Source organism: Acipenser ruthenus, chromosome 4, assembly GCF_902713425.1.
Source record: "Acipenser ruthenus chromosome 4, fAciRut3.2 maternal haplotype, whole genome shotgun sequence".
Taxonomy (NCBI): domain Eukaryota; kingdom Metazoa; phylum Chordata; class Actinopteri; order Acipenseriformes; family Acipenseridae; genus Acipenser; species Acipenser ruthenus.
The window spans coordinates 36988630-37013617 of record NC_081192.1 but is presented as its reverse complement, the minus strand read 5'-3'; the positions used below and the strand labels follow the sequence as shown (position 1 = coordinate 37013617).

Genomic DNA, 24988 nt, shown 5'->3' with positions numbered 1-24988 from the left:
TATAGTTGTAATAAACGTGCAAAGGGTCATGGGAAAAACTCAGTGTTCCGTTGAACTACCAGTGTGCATATTACAAATTTAGTCGGTGAAATAGAGGATTTCTTAAACTGTCCTGTTGCAAATGCAAATACCAGTGATAACAGGACTTCATCACAACCGAGGAGAAAAGTAATCGTAGGTACAACCCTGCTTACTTGAAGTTTGGATTTTCATTTATTCAGGACCAAAAGGGTGGACACAGGCCGCAGTGCATCACCTGCAGTGAACTCAGCAAATGAAAGCCTGAAACCATCAAAGTTACGTAGGCATGTGGAGACGAAGCACCCTACCTATAATGACAAGCCACTTGATTTTTTAAATGAAAAAGCAACGATTTGGAAACATCACAAAAAACAGTTGAACGTGTATGTACTGTCCAGGAGCAAGCATTGCATGCCTCTTGCCTTGTTGCACACCGCATTGCGAAATGCAAAAAAGCTCACACCATCGCTGAGGAGTTAATTTTACCTTCTGCTATTGACATGTGCTCAAACATGACACAAATCTTTCGGGTGATATACTCCATGATGTGGTATATATCACACCTTTCCGTCGTTACGGTTCAGCTGTTCTTTCAAAACTTCCTGAGCATAACCTTTGTCGATGATGTCATTCATGTCATTCTTTTGTAGTCTTCATGAAACCTTGGATCCTTACTGAACTTCCTCTTAAGATTAGAGGCACGCTGTTCTACTACATGACGATTATTTGGCATGTTGACTTGTATACCTTTAAAAGGCAAACCTATATAGTAATGTCCATCTACGTGTTCCACTGTGCTTGATACTGATTCAATTAACTGATTATTTTCTCTTGACTTATCATCAATGGTGCGTTCATTGAAGTAGTACTAGTAGTTCTTGGCTGTGACCCACGGCTTACCAATTGTCTTCAAGTTGTTACCACCTCTTTTAAGTGGGCAATTGACAACCCAACCAAGTAGTTTTCACAGCATAAGGTCCCTCTCCTTGACTATTACACACCAACGTTCCACTGTTTTAGGTGCAGTGATGCCTATCAACAATCAAACTTCTTCATCAGTCTCAGGAAGGTGTATGCCCCTTAGATAATGCAATTTTTTCGATGTCCTCTTAAATCATCTCAATAATGCGATCCAAGTCATTATTTTATTACTATAACATCTTAAAAAGGTCTGCAAATGTCAACGATATTCTTTGACATCGGACCGGAAAGGGAAAATTGTAATGTCGGACCTGGTCCGACATAGGACCACAAAGGGTTAACATTCTAATCTACAACTAATCTGATAACATAAAAAGCTACTTAAACATTGATACTTTCTGACGCTGGTCTAGAGACAAGGGAAATCATGTCTTTGATAGGACACCATAAAGAAGGCTCAATTTGCAGCTACTGAACAGCAAATCAACAGGAAGGACACAATTGGTCCACAATTCTGTCTTCAGCTGGCTCCAAACAACACCCTGCCTCAAAACCAGCCAGTCAAAGTGCCAACCTCGTTTCAGTTCTTTCCGCACCAGCGAATCCACTCCCTGCCAGCTTGAATGACGCCCCGCCTCTAAAAACAAGTTTTGAGTCCGACTCTATACAAGACAGACTATTCAACAATTGTACAGTTAATTTATCTGGCAATGACCAGATAAATTGTAATACGAAAGAGTTAAGACCCCAATAAATAAATATGTTATCCAAATAATAATAATAAAAACCGTGTTCTCTACGTGTCATTTTTCTATTCTAATTATGTTAGGGATTATTTTTAAAGAGAAAATAAATAAACACATCATTTTCTAATAGCGAAAGAGCCCTCTCGATGCGTGCTCTACCGTGTGGTAGATGACCTTAACTTTTGTTAGCACCCTCGCCTATGGCTCGGGACGCATAACTCCAGTCACGGTCATCTTCCACATGGTAGAGTCTGCATCGATAGGCTCTATCACTTAAGTGGAACCCCAGAGGATTAGAACAATGGACTTTTGAGGAATTTATGGCCAGTTTAATCATATTTTTTGTAACAAATGTTCAGGCAAACTTTTATCAAATTTTGACAAGAGCATCTGAAGCTTTAAGATTTAGAACAATTACTACAACTAATAAGAAGCTTACAGAACCATCTAAGCCTCTATATAACTCCTGCCAGTACATTGAAGAGGAATACATAATTGTAAAGTTAGCATTCATTACCAAGTAAAAGTTAATAACTCAATAAACTGACAGGAGAAAACTGTATAATTGTTTTATTGAAATTAAAAAGTAATCAGAAACCCTGAATAATTCATCATCATCGCAGGCTTCTGTTATGAATTTTTTATTTAAATAAAAATGTTATCTAATGAAGATGATTTATAATTGAATACAGGAGGCAATAAAATATTTAGGGTTATAATTTCCATTCTATAATTCTGACTTCTGTTAGGATTTGTGGACTGAGACGCATTTAGAGAAAATACCTCACTGCTGTCTGGAGGCATTCTTGAAACTATGTTAAAAAAAAAAAATGCAAGTTACATTGGTAAATCTAGTTGGTTTAGAGCTTATTGAAGTTAATTATCCATTTAATGGTTCAAGGGCATTAAAAACAACAACAAAAAAACGTAATTTATTTTTAATAATAACAGCTCTTTACGGTATTAAATAATTCCTTTTGGGACAATATGTTCAACAAATCTTCATTACGATTTTTGTTTCTTCCTTAAATTTGCTGTGGTATATAAGCATAGTGTTGTAAAGTATAAGCATAAGGAACTATCATAAATGGTGACATTTTTAGTACATTATAAAATTGTTTTTTCACATGCCTTTACAGTCTGCTGTGTCATGTGCTAGTTTCCTTGCATCAGTTTATCTAAATCCATTTATGCAAGCTTTTAGATGTATTATCAAATGCTTCTGGCATCTAGTCCATGAAGATGCCATTTAATGATTCCAGTCTTTTATGCCATATTGCCATATTTAATAATGGCCTTTTTTTACCTCTATACTACAGTAATGCACATCAGGATGTTCTGTGTATAGTGGACCATATACATTTTTAAATTGTTTATTGGAAAGATAATCCACTAAAAACATAGTATAGCATTTGTTTGTGTGTTATAAAACAATACAATTACAGCACACATTTTACTGTAGACTGTTAATGGGTTTTATTTCACAACAGCAGTTTTATAAACATCAAACTTATTTTTTTCCATTTAACAGACATTCTTTAAATAGCCCTTGAATTAAAGATGTTTGAATAGGACCATTGTTTATTTTGTTCTTTCTTTCTTTCTTTAAAAAAAAAAAATATATATATATATATATATATATATATATATATATATATATATATATATATATATATATATATATATATATATTTCACATTTTCTGCCAAGTTTCATTCGGTTCGCCCTTAAACAAAAAGAAATAATAAAACTTGTTAAGCAAAAAAAAAAACAACCTGAGAGGCTCTTTTAAAAACATGACCATATACAAACTAAATTTAACAACATTTGTTAAGTTTTATTATTGCTTCAATGGACCTTTTAATTGCAGTCTCTGGGAAGCTGTTATAAATAAATAGCCTGGACTAGTATCACAAAGAATGCAGCAGTGAATCAGAGAACACTCCAGCTGAGCAATAGCTATTTATATAACAGTGTGAAAATAGCTAAATTGAATTTTAATTTCACAGAATTTGTTCACACATTAATTGTAAGGTCATGATTAGCATGATTATACATTTCTAAACTATGTAATGTGCTATCATCATGTTATGAAACCGTTGTGAATTAAGTTAATAGCAGTCGTGTGGGTTGAAGGTGTGTTGATCCTGATATCCTGATATATATTTGTATTTCAAGAACTAAATTCAGTGCATGGTAACACTTTATATAAAGGCATTGTACTACAGTACACAAGTAGTTGTGTAATTACAGTGTTTCTGTTTAAACAAAATTACTAATTCTAGGTACTATTACTAATAGTAGTCTTCTTTGTTCAAGACTGAATAGATTCAGTTCTTTTAGCCTGTCTGCATACGACATGCCTTTTAAACCCGGGATAATTCTGGTTGCTCTTCTTTGCACTCTTTCTAGAGCAGCAATATCCTTTTTATAACGAGGTGACTAGAACTGAACACAATATTCTAGGTGAGGTCTTACTAATGCATTGTAAAGTTTTAACATTACTTCCCTTGATTTAAATTCAACACTTCTCACAATATATCTTGTTGGCCTTTTTTATAGCTTCCCCACAATGTCTAGATGAAGACATTTTTGAGTTAACATAAACTCCTACGTCTTTTTCATAGTTCCCTTCTTCAATTTCAGTATCTCCCATATGATATTTATAATGCACATTTTTATTGCCTGCATGCAATACTTTACACTTTTCTCTATTAAATGTAATTTGCCATGTGTCTGCCCAGTTCTGAATGCTGTCTAGATCATTTTGAATGACCTTTGCTGCTGCAACAGTGTTTGCCACTCCTCCTATTTTTGTGTCATCTGCAAATTTAACAAGTTTGCTTACCATACCAGAATCTAAATCATTAATGTAGATTAGGAATAGCAGAGGACCTAATACTGATCCCTGTGGTACACCACTGGTTACCTCGCTCCATTTTGAGGTTTCTCCTCTAATCAGTACTTTCTGTTTTCTACATGTTAACTACTCCCTAATCCATGTGCATGCATTTCCTTGAATTCCTTCTGCGTTCAGTTTGAGAATTAATCTTTTATGCAGGACTTTGTCAAAAGCTTTCTGGAAATCTAAATAAACCATGTCGTATGCTTTGCAATTATCCATTGTCGATGTTGCATCCTCAAAAAAGTCAAGAAGGTTAGTTAGACACGATCTCCCTTTCCTTAAAACATGCTGACTGTCTACCAGGATATTGTTACCATATAGGTAATTTTCCATATATATACAGTGCCGTGAAAAAGTATTTGCCCCCTGTCTAATTTTCTGCATTTTTGCATATTTTTCACATTGTATTTGGTCAGAATTTTTTTTTGGGTTGTAGTAGTATATAGAGGGAGTCTGAGAGAAAAAATGACACCAAAGTTTGGTGCTTCTTTCATTTGTTTAGTGTGCAAGGTAATCAAACATGCAATCTTCAGGTGTGAGGGTGTGAGGGGCCCACCCACCACACGCACCCCACCTCACTCCATATGCACACGCACACACAATCAAGGGAAGTAATGTTAAAACTTTACAATGCATAAGTAAGACCTGGTGTTCTGTTCTGGTCACCTCATTACAAAAAGAATATTGCTGCTCTAGAAAGAGTGCAAAGAAGAGCGACCAGAATTATCCTGGATTTAAAAGGCATGTTGTATGCAGACAGGCTAAAAGAATTGAATCTATTCAGTCTTGAACAAAGAAGACTACACAGTGATCTGATTCAAGCATTCAAAATTCTAAAAGGTATGTCGACCCAGGGGACTTTTTCGACCTGAAAAAAGAAACAAGGACCAGGGGTCACAAATGGAGATTAGATAAAGAGGCATTCAGAACAGAAAATAGGGGGCACTTTTTTTACACAGAGAATTGTGGGAGCCTGGAACCAACTCCCCAGTAGTGTTGTTGAAGCTGACACCCTGGGATCCTTCAAAAAGCTGCTTGACGAGATTCTGGGATCAATAAGCTACTAACAACCAAACGAGCAAGATGGGCCGAATGGCCTCCTCTCGTTTGTAAACTTTCTTATGTTCTTATGTTCTAACATTAAACAAGAAATAACAAACAAGACACACAAGACAAACACAATGTCCAGGACATGCCACCACCAGCTACACATAACATTATCTTTGTAAGTCATTCAGTTAAATATTAGGTCAGTGTAGGATTTTTCACTTAGCAACTTTCAGAAAACACTATTGAACTTTTCTACAGCCCACTATTACAGGAAATGCTATAGGTGTACAAGGTTGCTAATTATTTTCAATAACACTCCACTCCTAGTTGTATTATTTTCTTAGACTAACACATATTTATTGATAAACCCACAGCATTTTACTTCCAGCCCAGTGAGAGATTCTACTGTTGAGTCATATACATTATTAATAAAATCACTTTTTAAACGTACGTTAACAACACTTGTTGTTAATTGCTATAACATCATGGCCGGTTGGTTGTAAGTAAAAACAGCACTCAATGTTTATCTGCTTGATGGAGTCTGTTTATTTCTCTTAATTATACCATGCCTAAGTTGGCAGAGCCAAGTGTCTTCATCTTGCACGAGAAGTCTGTATATTACACGAACTGCCACGCTGCCTAGAGAGTGTTATTGTGCTTATAAACATCATTTAGACAGCTAAGAAATGGAAATGAGATCATAAGATTCAACCAGTGTGATCATGCCAGGAAGTTTTACGTGGGTCTTGGCCAAGACTTGTTTTGTCAAAGCCATTCTATAGCTGTTATTAAAGACATATAAAACAAAAACCTCCAAAATTAACCCCATTACCTCCACATTAAAATTTAAAAGTAACAGTTATTCTTGAAAATACCACAGTGAAGAGGGTTCTTATGTATGATGCAGGTGCACCTGGTCTATAGGTAAGAGAGGTGTAATGAGCCGAAAACACCAAGCACATGTTGTTCATAAGAATGTTGATGCTTGTATGGGTCTAATTTCATTTTTGCTTTACAAGGCTGATTTTTATTTTGTAATTTGAAACTATTGGTAGATACCATACCACATGTCTTCCTTGTTTATTTAATCAATATTATGTGTTGAAAGTTCTATTAAAATAATCTATTTTAGGTTCTGCAGATGGTCTTCTTTGGATTTGCTGTTGTGGTTGACCTCCAGCATTTATTTATCAAAGGAAAGATCTTAAGTGGCTTAATCTATACCCAGATCTTCTCTATTCAGTTATGGCGTTCCCTGTGGGTACAGTAAGTGAACAAAACCTTTTATTTTAATTGTATGCCTCATAACATAGGATTCCATAACACAGGATTCACAGAGTCCAATAAGGATAGATTTACTAAAGGTTTGCTCCAGTTCAAAGTACTGGCAAGTTCAAGAATAGTTTTACACAATTAAATTAACAAGTAAAAACAGAGGTGCCAATAAGATCGCCAACCTCTATTAATGTCAATGTTATTCCCCTGCAATGAGGTTTTTACACTGGGGTCCAAATATACATTTTCTGTAGCAAATCAGATGATAAAAAGTGCAGAAAACTTCCCCCAGAGTTCCAGAGTTGTGCAAAAACTGAATATCACATTTTACTAAAGACTGAAAAAAAATGACATTGAATTGGTGGGGTGCCAGAACTCTTTACTTTTTAAAATAAAAATGTTAATATTCATTTTTATGTTATAAAATAGTGGCAATACTAATATCAGCATAAGACCCGCACTCGCCTCTCCGCTAAAGAGCTTCCTCTTTAGTTCCCGAGTCAGACCTGCGTCTTTGAACCACATGGTTTGTGTGCTTTGCATTCAGTTTAGTGTACTGAGATGCCAATTCATCACAGTGATGCCCTATGGAAAGAATCCTGACCCCTGTGGTTAAAACAGATGAATTTAATGAACGTGTTCTCTGCATAAGTTATAGCTTCCATGCGAGACAGCTGATTCTCTAAAAGTCGTTCCAATGGTGCTAACTGTACAAATAATGAAAGAAAATAAATGACAAATATTTTGAGTAGACATTGAAGACATTTTTCGGTAGCACTAAATGGTAAAAAAATATGTATTGTCATTAAATGTTATGCCTTAGTTGTTTCTTAACATTACCAGTTTGTTTTTCCAAAATTTGGGAATAAGTACATTCTTAGTGATGTTTTAGGTGACAATGCAAAATGCTACAATATAATATGAATTTCAATGTGGATAACAGCAGTCAAACAATAAAATCACTTCCATTATCTCTGTACTTTACAATATTCAACCCTGAGAAAATACAAAATGAGTGTGACAAATATTGTAATTGGAGATGTTGGGTTAGTGTGACAGGGTCTCATGTCACGTGTGTGGGTCACCGCTGCTTAAGCAACACAGAGAGACATTGGAGGTGGAGAAACGCCAACACAGGCGCTCAGAATGTATTAATAATAAACAGAAAGTAAATAAAGGTGGTCATGTGACGTTACTAGCCATGGTAACGCACAGGGAACACATACAGCAAGCTGTACAAAAATACAAAATAAAACACAATACAAAAACTACAAATAAATGGTGCCACAGAGGGCGAGCGCTGGCCTTATAAAATGAGGCATCCCGTTCCAGGAACCGGCTACACTACATAACCCTCGCTATACATCACATGGGATCACTATCCCCTAAACTAACCTACTCATGAGCTGGTATTCATACAACGACTCCTGCTGCTTCATACGGCCTTGGCTGGGCATTGCCTTCACAAGCACCGCTTGTAGTCTCAGGGTTGCGTAGCTGTTGTTCCTGCTGAACGGACCCTCTCCTCCCGAGTATACGCCATTCCCCTCTGGCATGGCGTTGCAGTCGCCCCGAGCGATCTCCACCGGATGTTTTTAACCAGACAGACACTCGGTCGAGACCCGCCCACCCGCTGATTGAGGACCAGCACAGCCAATCACTTGCTGCCCTTCCCCTCAACCAAGCCTAAGGCAGCAAGTCTCAATCGAGCGCCCGTCTGTAAACAATATTTCAATCAAACAAATCAACTCCAAAAAGACACACAATAAACCCATTTCCCCATACAAATTATCCATCCATCCATTATCATTAACTGCTTACTCCTTTACAGGCTTGCAGTGCATACAAATTATACCAACACTAATTTACACACGTGCAGGGCATTCGCTCTGCTACAGTTAGTTACAAATTATTACACTGGTAGTTATTTTCTTTATTTACTTTTATGTATTTAAACTTCATTACATTTTGATTGAATGCTCCAATATGTTCATTCGTTTTGCTTTCTGGGCCAGTGTCACAAAGACGGCCGGAGTGGGTGGCGTCAGACCAGAAGCAGGAAATAAATAAACAAAACGAGGGGTAGAGTTTGGTGGAGCTGAGCGAATGCTTTCGCTCAGCATTTAATAAACAAACAGAACAGAAAATAAAAGGTTTTAAACACAAAACAGGACACGGCACTTGAGCCAAAATAAATAGACGAACAAAACGATAAAGCAGTAAACGAACAGACAAACAAACACGGTGAGTGAAATAATACTTATTATTATTATTATTATTATTATTATTATTATTATTATTATTATTATTATTATTATTATCTTGGTTTCTTTTCCTTTCTCCTCTCCACACCCGTTTTCCACTCACCGAACACACAACCCTGAGTGAAAGAAATGTGCATCTATATATACTGTTGTGCTGGGATTCAATTACTAATTAATTATTCACTTGAATCCCAGCACGTGAATTAATTCTGTGCAACCCCGTGCTCACATATTACATTTAACCAGCACGTGAAGTGATTTGTGCCCTCCTCGTGCCTAAATACAAATCTACATTTTTAAATACACGTGAAACACAGACCCGTTTATATCCCGTGTACCAATGACTATACACCAACATTAACACACGCAACATACAACACATAACACACAAAATACACACAGGGGTGGGCACTTAGTCACAGCCAGGCATTTGGCTTAGCCCTAAACCCAGCTTTTCTGGGTCTGTAACTACCAAGAACTTGGATAAAATATGATTGAATGTAGTTTAATGTAAATCCAAATTACTGTACAAAATTAATGGTGACTTTTTCAACAAAGGCCTGACCATTTTAATATACCTACCAATAATACCCAATGATATTACATAAAACAACAGTTTTCAAACTGGGGCCTCTTTGAGGAGGCTCGAAATAACATCAGTGGGCATCAGAGGATGACATACTTTTTATAGTTTAGGAATATTTGTAGTCATATTGTAGTCTGTCTTTTTACAGTAGCTGGAGCAGAGCCATTACCCCATCCTTAACATGAATGACATGGTTGAAGTTTAAAGTTTTGCTTTAAAGAGCTCAGAATAAACAGCCAGAAGTCGAAAATGAGCTCTGAGTGGCATTTTCCAAAATCAACCGGTAAATTTATAACCTGTCTGCTGGGAAACAGGCTCGCTCTATGTACTTTTGTGGGCATCTGTGGTTAGAAGGAAAAAGTGAGGGTTTTAATGCTAAGAAAATCCTTATCTACATATTGAATGGACTTGATTGTTTCAAATAATTCCATTTAACAAGCTAAAGGATGCCTATATGGTTTATAGGAGATTTCTGTAGCACGGGTTTGGTTTGTGAAAATGGAAGTGGCCTCTTCGATATATGCATCTGGTTTCCTTACATAACACTTCCACCTCTTCACAAGCACATTCCTTGCACAACACATCATGATTCACCAGTCATGCTACTCCCCCAGGAAAAGTACATAGTAGCAAAAAAATGTTAGGAACACATGTACGCCATTTTACTGGCTCCTTGAAGAAAATAAATATATGTTGAAAATGGAAAACAAAGTATAACAATGTACTAGCATAGTGTATATTTCTAAGATTGCTCTGATTAATTTGCTTGTTTTTGTTGGGCACCTAGCATCCTTCTTACAAAACAGTAGTATTTAGAAGAAACAAAAGACAAGTTATTTAGATTAACTATAGAAGAAACAGTGCAATATGTCTTATTTTGGCCCATATGATTGGAATAACTCTCCCAATGCAGTGAGGCAAATAACCATACATTTAAAGAAACTATACACAGTGGTGAATATAGGGGTGACAGAAATGGTAGGCAATTGAATCAGTGAAGTGGGCAAATAATAACCGGGGGTCCAGTTGCCGCTTATTAGGGGGTTTTGTGTTGGATTTCAGACTTTTTTTTCTGTATTTTTTGGGGATCTTGTCTTTGTCTCGCAAGAACTGCCATTTTGTGTGTGTCTTTAAATTCAGTCTTCCTGTCCTTGTTTTAGTTTAATCAAAGAAATCTAATCCTTTTCAAGGAGGTGTTTAATCACCACCCCATCACAGATATCCCATATAATTCGATGATAAATATATTTGTGGGCAATAATAATTAAAATGACATCTTAGGACTACTCAGAATAATACAAATCATTGTTAAATAAATATTAAAACACTGTCTGGTCACTTTCTCAGAGAAAAAAGGGCCAGAGTGCTTCCTGCTTTAGTCCCGCCCACTTCTAGTAACGTCATCTGAATAAATCAGAGTACGAATATTCATACTAGTATTGGTTTTCAAGTACGAGTAAGAGTAATGGGTTCTCTGCACACCCCTAGTGTATTATATAAACACAAAATAAATACTACTTGGTATTTCAGCGTAAATAATTATAAGGGAGATACACGTACCTGCAAAATATACAGAATGAAATATTACAATTGTGTTCCTTTATTCCTATAAAAAGAAGGAAATATAGTATGGAACCCTCTCTCTACACGTGGAAGCAATCACACAACACAAGCGCTTTTTACAAAAATGTAACCATCTTCGGACAAATGATTGATTCCATGCATTCCTCAAATGTGCTTCTTACCTATTTCCAGTCTGACTGGTAACAAAACAAACGATTATGTGATAAGGAGCTGTGAAAAAATAACACAGGATGATGTTTCTCCCAAGTAACATAGCAGGCTACCACAATGATACAAATTATTATCTGAGATGAGGGTTTGGTGGAATACATTTAACAAATTAGCATATTTTCTACACGACCAGGAGCACAGCTGCACTTTCAATGTATTTTAAATGCAAGCGCTCCATTTATATAAAGTTTTAACACCTGTCAAAGCTGGTAGGCAGGTAAAAACGTATACACAAATTAATTCTATTAAATGTGTACAATAAAGCTGGAGAATTTCTGTAAGCTAGCTGTCAAAAAGCAGTGGGAGGAGGGACACCCTTTATACTGTACCTTTCTGTATCTGGCTTACACTTTTTTTAGGCCATCAAAATCTAAATGCATAGATATTATTTTTCTGTGAAATTGATTAAATGAAACTGCTTGGGCTAAATTTGAGTAAGAAACACTAAACAAATAAGTATCTTTTAAATATGATTCTATTACTAATTGCTCCATTATTGAACATCCTTCCCTAATCTATTCAGTTTGTTTAAAACTATGACCTTTAACTCAGTTTGTCTCACATTCTCTCTCTCTCTTTACTGTGTACAGTATATATATATATATATATATATATATATATATATATATATATATATATATATATATATATATATACACACACATATGGATGAGGAGAGGTCATATTGTCACAAGATTTGAATGGTAATTCTCCACACAATCTCAAAGCCAAGGAAAGACAAATATAGAGAAAAATTATAACAACTCAATATTGGAACAACACAACCCAGAACCACTTAAATTGATTGAAAACTTTACAAAATAATCTGAAGAAGATTACCTTGGAGACTACTTCCTCTTAACATCCCTTACATTAAATGTCAGCAGTAGATGATATGTTCAGGTTGCAACTTTAAAAAAGTAAATACAGAAGTGTGCATTCAGAGACCACATACGCGGGTCCCTCAATAAAGAGTTGGCATCTTAGTTCCTATGTTAACTGTTTGCTTAAATTTTGATTTAAGTTTGTAGTTGCAATCTTTTGGATAATCTTCACATATGATAGAGAGCTGAAAGAAATTGCTCAACTACTGAAAAGGAGTGTTTAGCAGTTATATGGGCCGTTGAAAAATGAAGGCCATATGTTGATGGAAGGTTCTTTACAGTAACAATTGATCTTGTGTCATTGACCTAGGTTTTTAATAATCCAAACCCAAGTTCTCGACTGGTGAGATGGGCATTACGCTTACAGGAATTTACATACTAGCAATGTATGTGGGGTAGTGATGGATGTGATTTCTATGCTGTTTTGATGATCATGTACTATGGCAAGCTCAGATTGATTATCCTGAAATACAAGCAATTTGTTTGGACATATAGGGAACTGTACAACCTGATCCAAAACGCATTCACTATGTACTTGAACAAGATATGCTTTACTGAAAACAGCTTTAAAGGGGGGAACTTTTCAGAATGAAGTTTTTATACCGGATGCTTTGAGACAGGACATTTTGCAATTCTATTATGATAATACACTTAGTGCCCATTTGGGAAGAATGAAAACATTACAGTGAGTTCTTGCCTATTGGCCAGGAGTTAAAAAAGATGTATGGCATTATATTTGTCAAAGTTAAACCCTAAAATCAAAACCCCTCTGGCTTAATGGTGCCCACAGAAGTGAAGGAACCATGGGAAATGCTGGGACTTGATTTAATGGGACCACTTCCTAGGAGTAAGAAAGGCTACGAATATTTATTGGTGGTCATTGATTATTTCACTTAGTGGGTGGAATTGTTCCCATTTAATGCAAGCCAATGCTCCAGCAATTGCAAGGATTTTGATACATGACATTTTTACTAGATGGGGCACACCATAGTTTCTTTTGTCTGATCGGGGTGTACAATTTACAAGCAATATCTTGAAACAGTTGTGTAAAGATTGAGATGTGGTGAAAAAATGTACAACTAGTTACCACCCTCAGTCTAACTTGACTGAACGTGTGAATTGAACTCTGAAAGTCATGATAAGCTTTCAGAGTTTATATTCGCTATCAGCTCTGCTAAACAAGACACCACAGGGTTTGCACCATCAGACATTTGTCTAGGATGGATGTTGAGAAGTCCTTTGGATAGGAATTTGAGTGATCAAAAAGGGCTGATGGTTTTGCTACTAAACTTGCACCAAAATGGTATGGGTCCTGTCAAGTTAAAAGGCAACTTGGAGAACTCAATTACGTTGTAGTAGATTAATTAGATCCGGATAGTTGTTCGACTCAACATGTACAAAATTAAGTTCACCATTATTTGTCTCTAATAATGTAATTAATGGATTGCGATGTTCTATTATAGGATACAATTGTTCCAGCTGAGAAATGTCACATTTAGTTTATTAATTGGTTGATTGAATCAGGTTTCCCTCATCGGGCCACTTGACCAAGCATCTTTGTCTATATAGCACACCTCAGTTCAAATGGGAGGACATTACAAGACAGACATGTCTTGGTGCATGTTTGTTCTTAACTACTGAATTAAAGTTCCTGATCTTCCAACCCTGATCGTTCTACCTCGGAGCCTCTTTATAATAAAGAACTGTTGGTTATAAATACCATTCTTTTTCACCAATCAAAGTTTGGCTTACTGCAATGCAGCAAGTGAAGATGAACTTGTGGAATACAACTAATTCTGATTTAACAGAGAGGATTTTGTTCCTGGTCTACATTCGAACAGTTCTGCATTCTACAGGATATATCATCATGCAACAAAGAAGGGCTGGGAGTTTGAACTGGGGTTTAGTAAGAGACTTTCTGGATTTTAGTTTGTTTGGTTTAGTAATTATAATGGAGTTGCAAATAATTGATTGATTTGAATAAAGCAGGATTGCTTTGTTCAGTACATGGCATTTGTGTTGTGTATTTATTCTGACCTTTTTTTGGTACTGATTTTTTTTTTTTTCCGCACCATAGAATAGGTTTGTGTGTGTGTGCGCTTCTGGTTTTAAGTCTGTAAACATCCAAACTCGCAGGCACTTTGGTCTTTAACATCACTATATCTGTATTTGTGTAGGCAGATAACACTGTTTGCGGGAAAAAAATGAATTAATCAGTCGTGTTTCAAGCAGTGCTATATTTAGATCCCAAGACAGATTACATAACTTCTGTAAGTTTATGATCCATGAAACTTAATGCTCAACCTACTGCACTTGCACGTACCCAACTTGAGTCAGAATTTCCAATTACATTTCTTCAGATGAGGGATCACTGATTTTGTGTCTCGAACGTCCCATTACAATTAGCTAAGATCCCTGCCCCCTTGTGCAAGTTTTTTTTTCTCTTTTAAGTATACAGAGATCTCAACAAGACCCATCAACCACTTAGTATCCCTAATCAATTAAAGATGTAGCATCCCATACGGTTTTAAAAAGCCAGCAAATCTCAGTCCTCCGTGGCACGGCTTCTGAATGTTTCCCAGAGCACTATAGGCCAACTTTGGCACCGATACCAGCAACATGGAACAACACTCAACTGCCCAAGATCCGGTAGACCACGTGTGACGACGGCAGCCCAGGACAGATTTATACGCCTATGTCATTTACTTGCCAGTACCAAGAATGCGTAGAATTTCCGACCAGACTGTCAGAAACCGCCTATGGGAGGCAGGTCTCTGAGCAAGAAGGCCAGTTAAAGGAGTGATTCTTACACCGCAACATCATCGACTACGACTTCATTGGTGTCATAATCACAGAGTATTTTCTTTACAATTTCTGAGGAGAGATGCTTAAAATATTGCATACATGAGCCTAAATAAAATAAATGGAATATTAAATGGAATATTAAATGGAATATTAAACAAAACAGGTAAACTCTGTTTTGTTAAACTTGCACACCTATGAATAATAACTTTAATGTCTACTATTTTTAACCTGCTTTCTCAGTAGGTGTAAATGTGTGTGTAAGTGCGAGGCAGTACATGTGTAAAAAAAAAAAAAAAATTCTGTTTATTTCTCATGGTGAGAGGTAATACAACGAATGAATGTACCTCCTTTATACGTATGGCTTTCCCATCTGAATTGTAGGTTTGACTGCTGGCCCCCACACAAAAAGCACTTCAAGCAACTGAGGTCTGAGCAGGTCTCGTTGTAAATGGGTTTCAGTGGGCTCAGAGAAAACACACTAAAATAAAAAACAAAAAAAACATTGGGGGTTTACATGTACTTTCATTACCAAGGGCATTTTTGATTTTGACTGTTGCATATTGGGTCATGCTTTTATTTACACGGCACATAGTAACAGTAGTTATCTTGTAATTATTGTGACAATACATTATGCGGCGGTGCAGTGCTGTTCATGTCAGTGGGAATTCATGTTCACTGCTCCAGGGTCAGTATGCAAACAGTTTGGCATGATTTAGTTGCATTGGGCTTTGGGTTTTCAAGGGTTGACACAGTTAGTGTGCTCTTGCTATGTGGGTGAGGTTCTGCCCCCAGAGCTGTATGTCACCCAGCAAGCTATGGGTGAAGCACATTGAAATAAGTTTTAGTGTTTTGGGCTACAGTAGGTAACTCCATTTGGTAAAGCATTATACTTTCACATCTGGTGGCTTGGTTTTAAATCTGAAATCTAAACAGTTCTAAATACAGTGCTGCAAATTAAAATACATTAGTCGTTGCTGACATTAATTTACATACCTCAAAATGTGAATTCCCATAGTAGACTTAAATTCACTAAAAATACCTGCATGTAGTGTCAGAGAAGATATATTCTTCTTCACAGCAGCAGCAGCACTCAATCATATTGCCACTGCTTCTGTTGGAAAGCCTGCTTCAGCCACACTCCTATCCAAAGAGAAAAAATTGATTGGTCATCAATCTGGGGCTCATTTCAGTGGCCTACTTTGTTAAGAGAAGATGAAGACTTGTTCATATATAGGCTTGTTAATTCCCAGCTATATTATGTACCCGTTCTGCCAAAGTTTATACAGTGAAATGAATCAATCACCAGAGGGACTGAATTGTGACTGGTGGTGTTTTTCTGTCATTCACTTGTACCCCAGCTGCTGGTAAATTTCCCAGCTGCTGAAAACAGGTCTTGCTTGACCTGCATTCTAGAAAGGTAACTAACCTATTAGCTTTGTAACAGCAGCCCAATATATCACCATGCCAAGGATTTCATGTTAATTGGGGTGCTGCTCTATTCTTGTAGCAGTGTTTAAAAAAAACAAATAGCAAAACAACAAAGATAACTGATAGTTGTTGGGATTTTACTATTATCATCATTTTGGTAATTTGTAGCAGGCCGGTTGTCAATTCATCCTATGAGATAATCTGTGGCTTCAGGACACACAAACTACTGTAAACACATCACATTGAACTAATGTGCACAGAAATGTTTTAACTATCTGCACCAGGAGCACCTGGGCCTCCAAGATCCAACCCATGAATAGAAGTGTAAAATACTGGTATAACCCACACATAACATGCTAGACTGAGCTGCTTTGTGTTATAACCCTTGTTACATACCTCTCTTGTATAACACCACATTATATTGACACACATAGCAAATATAACTAATGTATAAGTTATATAAGTTTAGTTCTTTACTAAATTTGCTTGCTAGATTTATACATTGCACACAGCAGCCGTAGGCTTACTGTATCTTCTGGTTTGCTATACCATATTGTCACAGGACAGCACAATACAATTTTAAAGTTTCTGGGGTCTATTAAAATTATTTAAATGTAAATTATGCATTTTTTCCTTTCTCTTTTAATGCATATGGCCTGCCCATTAGTTTCTAAAGTTGCATTGATGTACTGTATCGTTTTGGAATTCTTCTTTAAAACAACCCGCCTCTTTAATGTAATGTGTATTCAACATGTGCAGTCTGCATTGTATGAGTGACATTCCCATTAAGCCAATCACAGTTCACAGAGGTAGTAGACTAGCCAATCAAATATCACACAGGATCCGTTTCCTCACGCACACAGCACAATAGGATATCGAAGTGAAGGCTTGTTTAAACTTTATTTTACTGTGTGTAAAATTTTAAATCAGTCGCCAAAAAGTAGTTGGAGATGTCACAGAAGTGAAAGGTGGAGGCAGAACACAGAAGATTCCTAAATCGTTAGCCAGATGATTATTTGTTCAATGAATAATTGACGGCAAGGCAGTATGTCTGATTTGTATAGCAACAGTTGTTGTTATGAAAGATTGTAACATACAACGTCACTATGACACGCTGCACAAAGCAACGTATTTTGAGTTTACTGGAAATGAAAGAAGCTATGGAGTCTCAACTAATGTTTTTTCTGAAAAATGAGAAGAAAAAATGAAAGCGCTGTGGATTCCATGAACACAATCACAGGAAAGGCCTTTTTTACTTCAAGAATACATGGAAAGTGCAGAAATACCTTGGAAGAAACTAACTGGGATTACAACATATGACTGGACAAAAGAGTGGACTGGCTAGCAGAGTGCTGGAAAAAATTTAAGAAAGAAATGCAGGAGTACCAATTTTCTTACACTGGATTCTGCATCAACGGGCATTATGTGGAAAAGTTGCAGAATTAGAACACGTGATGAGCATTGTTATCAAGTGTGCCAGAAAAGAAGTGCCAAGTGTCCGGACGAAGTCATAAAAAGGTACATTTCAGAGTGGTACTGTTTACCAAATCGCCTATTTCTGTACTATAAAATACATTCAATAATATGTTGATTAATTGATTGAGACCGTGCCTGCATAGTTATGAATGACTAGAAATTGTGCAGTGGGAGTAATGTGCTTTGAGTAGTATATTATCCTACATACAATTTATATAGACATTTTCATGTAAATTACGATGTATATGTATATAATTTTTTACGGTGCGGTTCACCAAGTGAACCAAGTGAACAGTCTTAACTTAAATGGCCCTTACTGACAGATTTTTCCATTCAAACAAATTTTCATAACCAAGAAATTCACTAAACTGAATGAATTGAGTCAAACTGCACATCACTAGTTTTCAGGCCAGAAAAATAGCGCACCTATCAGTGGTTAAAGCCCGGTTCCCATACACACTAATAAATTATCACTTTAATGCACGCACTAAAATTAACGACCTTTAGTAAATACCATGTAAAAAGAGCTGGATGCTTATTTAAATACATTATCATGCATTATCATACACATCACATATTCATTCTGATTACCATAATATGGCACAATAAAATTAGTGTGCACCACAATATGTTCACTATTTCGCAAGATAATAAATAAAATTGCAATAGTAAATATGGTAATAATTAATGTGCACAGTAATTGCAATTATCGCGCACCATAAAGTTTAGTGCCCTTTTGTAAATGAGGCCCAGTATATTACAATATATGGTTGTGACAGAGACCGAATGGTGCTTGGTGTTAGATCTCCCTCTCGACCTGTGAGGGCGCTGTGTAACGGGAACAGAGTACCCTTAACTAAATGGCACGACAATTTATTCCGTAGGGTAGGTGAAAGTTGGTCATTTAGGAAAGGGGCGCAGCTACGGTATCCAAATTCAATGACCCAGACGGTAAATGGTGTGGCATCTGAGGATTGGAGGAGCGGATGCGCTCGTTAACCTAGGGGTCATAAGCGAGGATATAAATAGGGGACTTAGCGTAGGTGATCTGTTCCTTGGTAAATGGTTAGTGTTGAAAACCTACAAGGAGTCTGTGTGCTGTATCGTGAACCGTGAGTTTTGTCTTGTGTTTGTTTAGTGTTTTGTTAACTGTCGTCTGTTTTTTAATAGACTACCAGTTCCACGATCCAGAGCTGTAGCAAAAGCCAGCATAAACCCGGACATCACTTTCACCCCTGCATTTCACGGAGAACTGTATTACACCACTTGCACGTATTCACTATCACTAAGAACTGTGCTTGTGTTTTGTGTTAGTGTTGGTGTGTAAAACTGGACTTTTGGTTATGGGTCAAACCTGGGGAATTACAAATACCGAGTGATACACGCCGGTGTATCACTCTAACATTATTATTTACAGTTGTTTGCCATAAGGCTCTGGACATTGTTAATTAAATCAATAAACACCCTTGCACCTGGAAATCATTGTCTGTCTGTTTTATATTCGCTCTGCACTGCACTCACCTGTATTCACTCACCACTTTGCCATTTTGGTATACAAAAGGAATGATTTGACAAACTGCTAGACTAAATAAAAAAAGACCTGACATACAGCGCTGAATTCTAAATAAGGTTGTTTTTTGGACTCCCTGTGAATGGCATACAAAGTGAATATTGGACAAACTGCTAGACTAAACAGTCTGAATTAAAGCACTGAATTTTTAGTCACAGTATGTTTTTGCACTGCCTGTGTAATGGAGATCTGAAACCTTGCCACATTTCCAGCTCAAGCAGCCAATAGAACTTGCCAGCAGGTTGCAGCTGGTTGAACAAGAGCCAAGGGAAATCAATACAACTGTTTGAGGGGCATTTATTCAGTTAGGCACCTGACCTCAGACAGTCTATTCACACCACCTGTGTCAAACTCATTTCAGTTTGAGGGAAAAGCAATATTTTCAGAGCTACAATGATAAATGGGTTTTTGGTAATTTATTTTCAATGGGGTGCTAACCAAATGCTTTAAAATCAATTGCCTTCACTCATTTTAGCTTTATTAACATTATTACTGGTCCCCCTTTTATTGTTCTGACAACTCGTTTTGTGTTGCAAAAAACTCTACGTACATAACATGTACAATAAAAACAGGTTTCCTGTTCCATGACTTGAATGACAAGTGTACTGTAATGATATTTTAGGATGCAACGTCTACGAGTAGAAAATGACTCGATTTTTTCACAACGTAAGTGGTCCTGTTCATCAGATTAGTTGGCCCGCCACATGTGTTGTTCAGACCTGCAGCTCCCGACACCAACAATAAGTCACGAAACACACATGAAGATGACAATGTGAAGCATATATGGAAGCTACTGGAAATCAAAGTCAGTTTATCAGGTCTACAAACAAAAATGCTATCCCTCTTCCTTAATTATAAGATCCAGAAATGTTTTGTTTTCATATTAACCCCTCCTTTTAGTTATTCATAAGTACAACATTATAGAAACTACAGTATCCTGGAGGCTGCATCGTCGGATTGCAGACCATGGGGGTGAATATGAATTTCAATGTATGAAGTTTTTAGGACCCGGAAAGCAGCAGAAGCAACTTTTCATCTACAGCATTGTCCTTGAAATATATATTCCAAATTGTAGTATAAAATACTGCACAAGCAAAGAACTCCTTAAATGGTTTTAAAGAAAATCTTTTGAAATGGGGGTCTGTTGATAATATCCTGTGAAGGATGGCTTGCAGTGGTGAGGTGTGGTGACGTCACAGACCAGAAACACAGACTCAGGAAGTACGGGTGAGAGCTGAAACGCTACGGCGTTCAGCTGATTTTATTAAATAATTAAACAAAAACAAAAGATTTAAACACACAACAAAACACATCAAAACAAAAGGGCACGTTGGCCAAACAAATATAAATAAACAAATAAGCGTGCTGGTTTTACCCCAGCACGATACTTAGCAGTTGTTTACTCTCTCTCGCTCAAAACCTGTCTCACCTCTGACACTCTCCTCCGAGCACGGACAGCTGCAGGTTCTTATATTCTGGCCGAGGGATTAACTAGCTGTAATTATCTTATTACCCCTCGGCCACAGTCTGCACAAGTTTAGTAAGGATGCGTGACTGTCAGCTAGTTAAATCAGTAGCTGATCAGCCACGCATCCTCACGAGGTTTTTAAAATATAAAATCAATAACAAATACACGGCGCTTTGACCTGCGCCGCAAACAAAAATACAAATAATAATACAAATACATATAGGGGCGGGACACTCCGCCACATATCCCTAGTGTTAATAGTGAACTATTTAACACTCAATGGTGCTAAATTTCGAAATACTAAAAGAAACATAATAAATGTAATGCCAAATGTTTCTAAATCGTGAGATAAGAATCGATTTTAAAGCCTTATTTAACACTCCTTTTAAGTTTTAGTAACCAAAGTTTATTAATATAATTTTTTATAAATGAGCAAGCTAGGAGTAGTATCATGTTATATTTCTGCTACACATGGAGATGTAACTCTCTGGGGCGACAACCTTCAAAAATACCACTGGGACACCATTATCATACCAGTGTACTAACATGAATAAGCCTTACAGATCCACAGCAGCAAAGGCAACACACTGAAAAATACCTTCTGTGATAACAGTTGGCTTTCTTTGCAAATGCCGCTCAGGAGCCCAGTTCTATTTACAGCAGTGCACAAGCAAAATCAAAAACCACAGTCAATACCAGCAATGTTAATCAACCGGTAGTGTAAAATTCTAGAAAACAAAGAAACCACACCTATAAAAGGTAGCTGTCAATACACCAATGCGCTCCTACTGTAAAAACCCACCTCTAACTCGCTACACTTGCCGGGATTAAAATCCCGAAACTCAACCCTGTCCTATGCACAATACATACAACTCCCCACGTTGAAGGCGCCCTGGACGAAGCAGAGAGATGTGTTTGGGTGCTCCCTTTTTATAGCGAGACGCTCCGTCGGGACACGCCCACCAACTGGTTAAGGAATCACAGCGACCAATCTTCAGCTACGATCCCCTGTAAACAAAACTCACTAGCAGCACGTCACAGGCGAAGCGTCCGACTCCTGCAAGTACAGGCATGCACCCGAGAAGCCAGTGACGGGACACTCTCCCTGTTACACCCTCCTACATGATACAGATACTGTAGCATTGGTCTTGTTTTTGTACCATGGTACTGCAGTTTGGTACTATTTACCATTGCAGAATGGTACCATTGCTATTGTTCTTAAACCTCATTGCCTTTGAAGAGCTTTTTTCATTAATGTCTCCACTTTGGATTGTACCTGACAAATCCATTCTATTTGTTTAATATTAGTTTGAAACATTCATTGGCCTGTTGGTATATGACCTACATTTTACTGTCTGCTGACAGGTGAAACCCAAAGAAATAAAGTGTTTGCTTGGAAAGTCTCTTTTATCCTCCTAACAAGAGTTATTTTAATCACTTAACATTTGTGCAAATGTCTGAACTTTCCTGCCACGGATGACACAAGAGACATGAATGTTGATGTGCTGTGATAGCTGTGAACTTCAGCACATAGGCTCTAGCCTTGATGTCAGACTTGGGGTAAGTTCTGATCAACTAGAATAACTCATCTCTGGAGATTGATCGCCCACACAAGGTTGAGGCAACTGATAAATTGTACTGCATTTCACTTGCATGCAAAAACTAGCCCCAGGGCTTACAGCAATGCAGACAAGCGACAGTATGCCATAGGCTAATAGCTGAAATGGTATCACAGCTTCTAGAGATAGTAAAATAGCATTTTCTTACAGAGCTCAGTGGATTCACCCTCTAACGTGATTCATAAAATAGATGTATATTGATTAAAATGTTTTGGTTTCCCTCAAAACAGTGTGGTTCTTAATGTTTTCCAGATGCAACTCCTTAACTACACATTTTGCATTAGTATCAATCTGTAGAGATGTAGAGACACTCTGTGTGCTAATACCTTTCAGACTGGTTTTTAATTTGTAATCCTTGATATTTCTGTTTGTTACACTGCCCATGAACTCTAAGCCATTTTGTTAAGCAACTGAGCCGATTGCCCTACCAGGTATTTCATGTGCAGTATCTTCTCACAGCCAGCTGCAGGATAATGACCTTGTGCTTTAATGTAAGTACTGAAACTGCAAAACATTTCTTAGTCTAGAGAAATCATTTAGATTGATTTGTTATTATAAATGGAAATAAACTTTCTGTCCTCAGATATATTACAGTTACTTTAAAGCAGCACTGCCCAACAATCATATTAACTCTTAAAGCCAAGAGAGGGATGGTAAAAATATTTTAAAAATGGCAAACTATGATAAACTTTGGGAAATGCATACTATTAGCATAGGAAGAGCATGTGAAAACTGCAAAATAAGACACTGGGTCATGACTTCTAGTCAGGCACCAATTCTGAAAATGCTTCCACTTACAGGCGTACAGCGACCTAGTAGAGTCTGCCCTAGCACTCTGCAAAGTACCCACAACCGCGTCTGATTATCCTAGGGCCATCCAGCGGTCCCGTTCAGGGGCCAGACCCATAATTGGAACCTGCCCGGTTCTGGATGCCAGAGAGTGCTTCTCACCTGACTGAGGAGATCCAGGTGAAGCGGGATCTCCCAGGGCTGGACTTGTATGAGCTGGCAAAGGGTCAAGAACCAGATTCTCCTGGGCCACTAGGAGAACTACCACTTTCTCTAACCAGCCGGCCGGGAGCAACGGTACTGGTGGGAATGCGTAAAGGAGCATCCTGGGCTAGGGTGTTGACGCCGAGGGGACCGCCTAAGCGGTGGAGGGAATACCACAGGGGGCAATGTGTCGTCTCTGCCGAGGCAAAGAGATCAACCTGCGCTTCCCAAACCGTTCCCAAATACGCTCCACCACCTGCGGGTGGAGTCGCCACTCTGACGGATGCACACCTTCCCTCGACAGGAGGTCTGCTGCCCAGTTCGCCACTCCAGGAAGATGCGTCACCCATAGGGACCACCCTGGTGGTTGACATACACCACCACTGATGTGTTGTCCTTTTGGACCAGCACATGTGTTGCTCGCAACACAGGAAGAAAGTTTCTGGAGAGCCAGGAAAACAGCCTGCAGCTCCAGTATATATATGTGCAGGGCTGACCAGGTGCCGCGGATTCCTCTGCCTTCCCAGGTCGCTCCCCAACCCAAGATGGAGGGGTCCGTCATCACCACTTGACGAGTTAACACCACTCCCATCCTCACGCAGTTGAGAGGGCATCCTCCATCGTCGCAGGGCCGCGGAGCACGTGTGAGACACTGTCAGCCGATGATGTCTGTTGTGCTTGGGGTATAAATGGAGCACATTGAGCCACGCTTGGAGCGGGCGCATGCGTAATAAACCCAGCTTGATGGCTTATACAGCTGCAGCCATCAGACCCAACAGTCTTTGGTACCACACCAGAAGGACCTGCGATCCCTGTTGAAACAGGGAGAGGCAACCCTGAATAGCTGCTACTCTGTTGTCTGACAGGTATGCGCGCATCGTACTGGAGTCCAGCCCGAGCCACAACTATGTCATGCACTGCACCGGTATAAGCTGACTCTTCACATCATTGATGGTGAGGCCTAGCCGTGTGGGCCACTGCTCCCTCTCGTGACTGAGAGAAAATCAGCCAGTCGTCGAGATAGTTTAGTACTATGATCTCCTGCAACCGCAAGGGGACCAGGATAGTGTCCACGCACTTTGAGAGCGTACGAGGAGCTAGGGAGAGGCCGAACGGCAGCACGGACAACTCGTAAACGCTTCCCTGAAAGGCGAAGCAAAGGTACTTCATGTGCTCTGGATGA

General features: G+C 38.1%; 1 long non-coding RNA gene across 1 annotated transcript; it reads left to right on the top strand.

The window, feature by feature from the left end:
* Nucleotides 1-17522: 17522 nt before the first annotated feature.
* LOC131736861 (uncharacterized) lies at nt 17523-19634 on the top strand. The gene is made up of 2 exons (XR_009328458.1): nt 17523-18197; nt 19326-19634. It is a non-coding gene; the product is annotated as an uncharacterized LOC131736861 (long non-coding RNA).
* Nucleotides 19635-24988: the final 5354 nt, after the last annotated feature.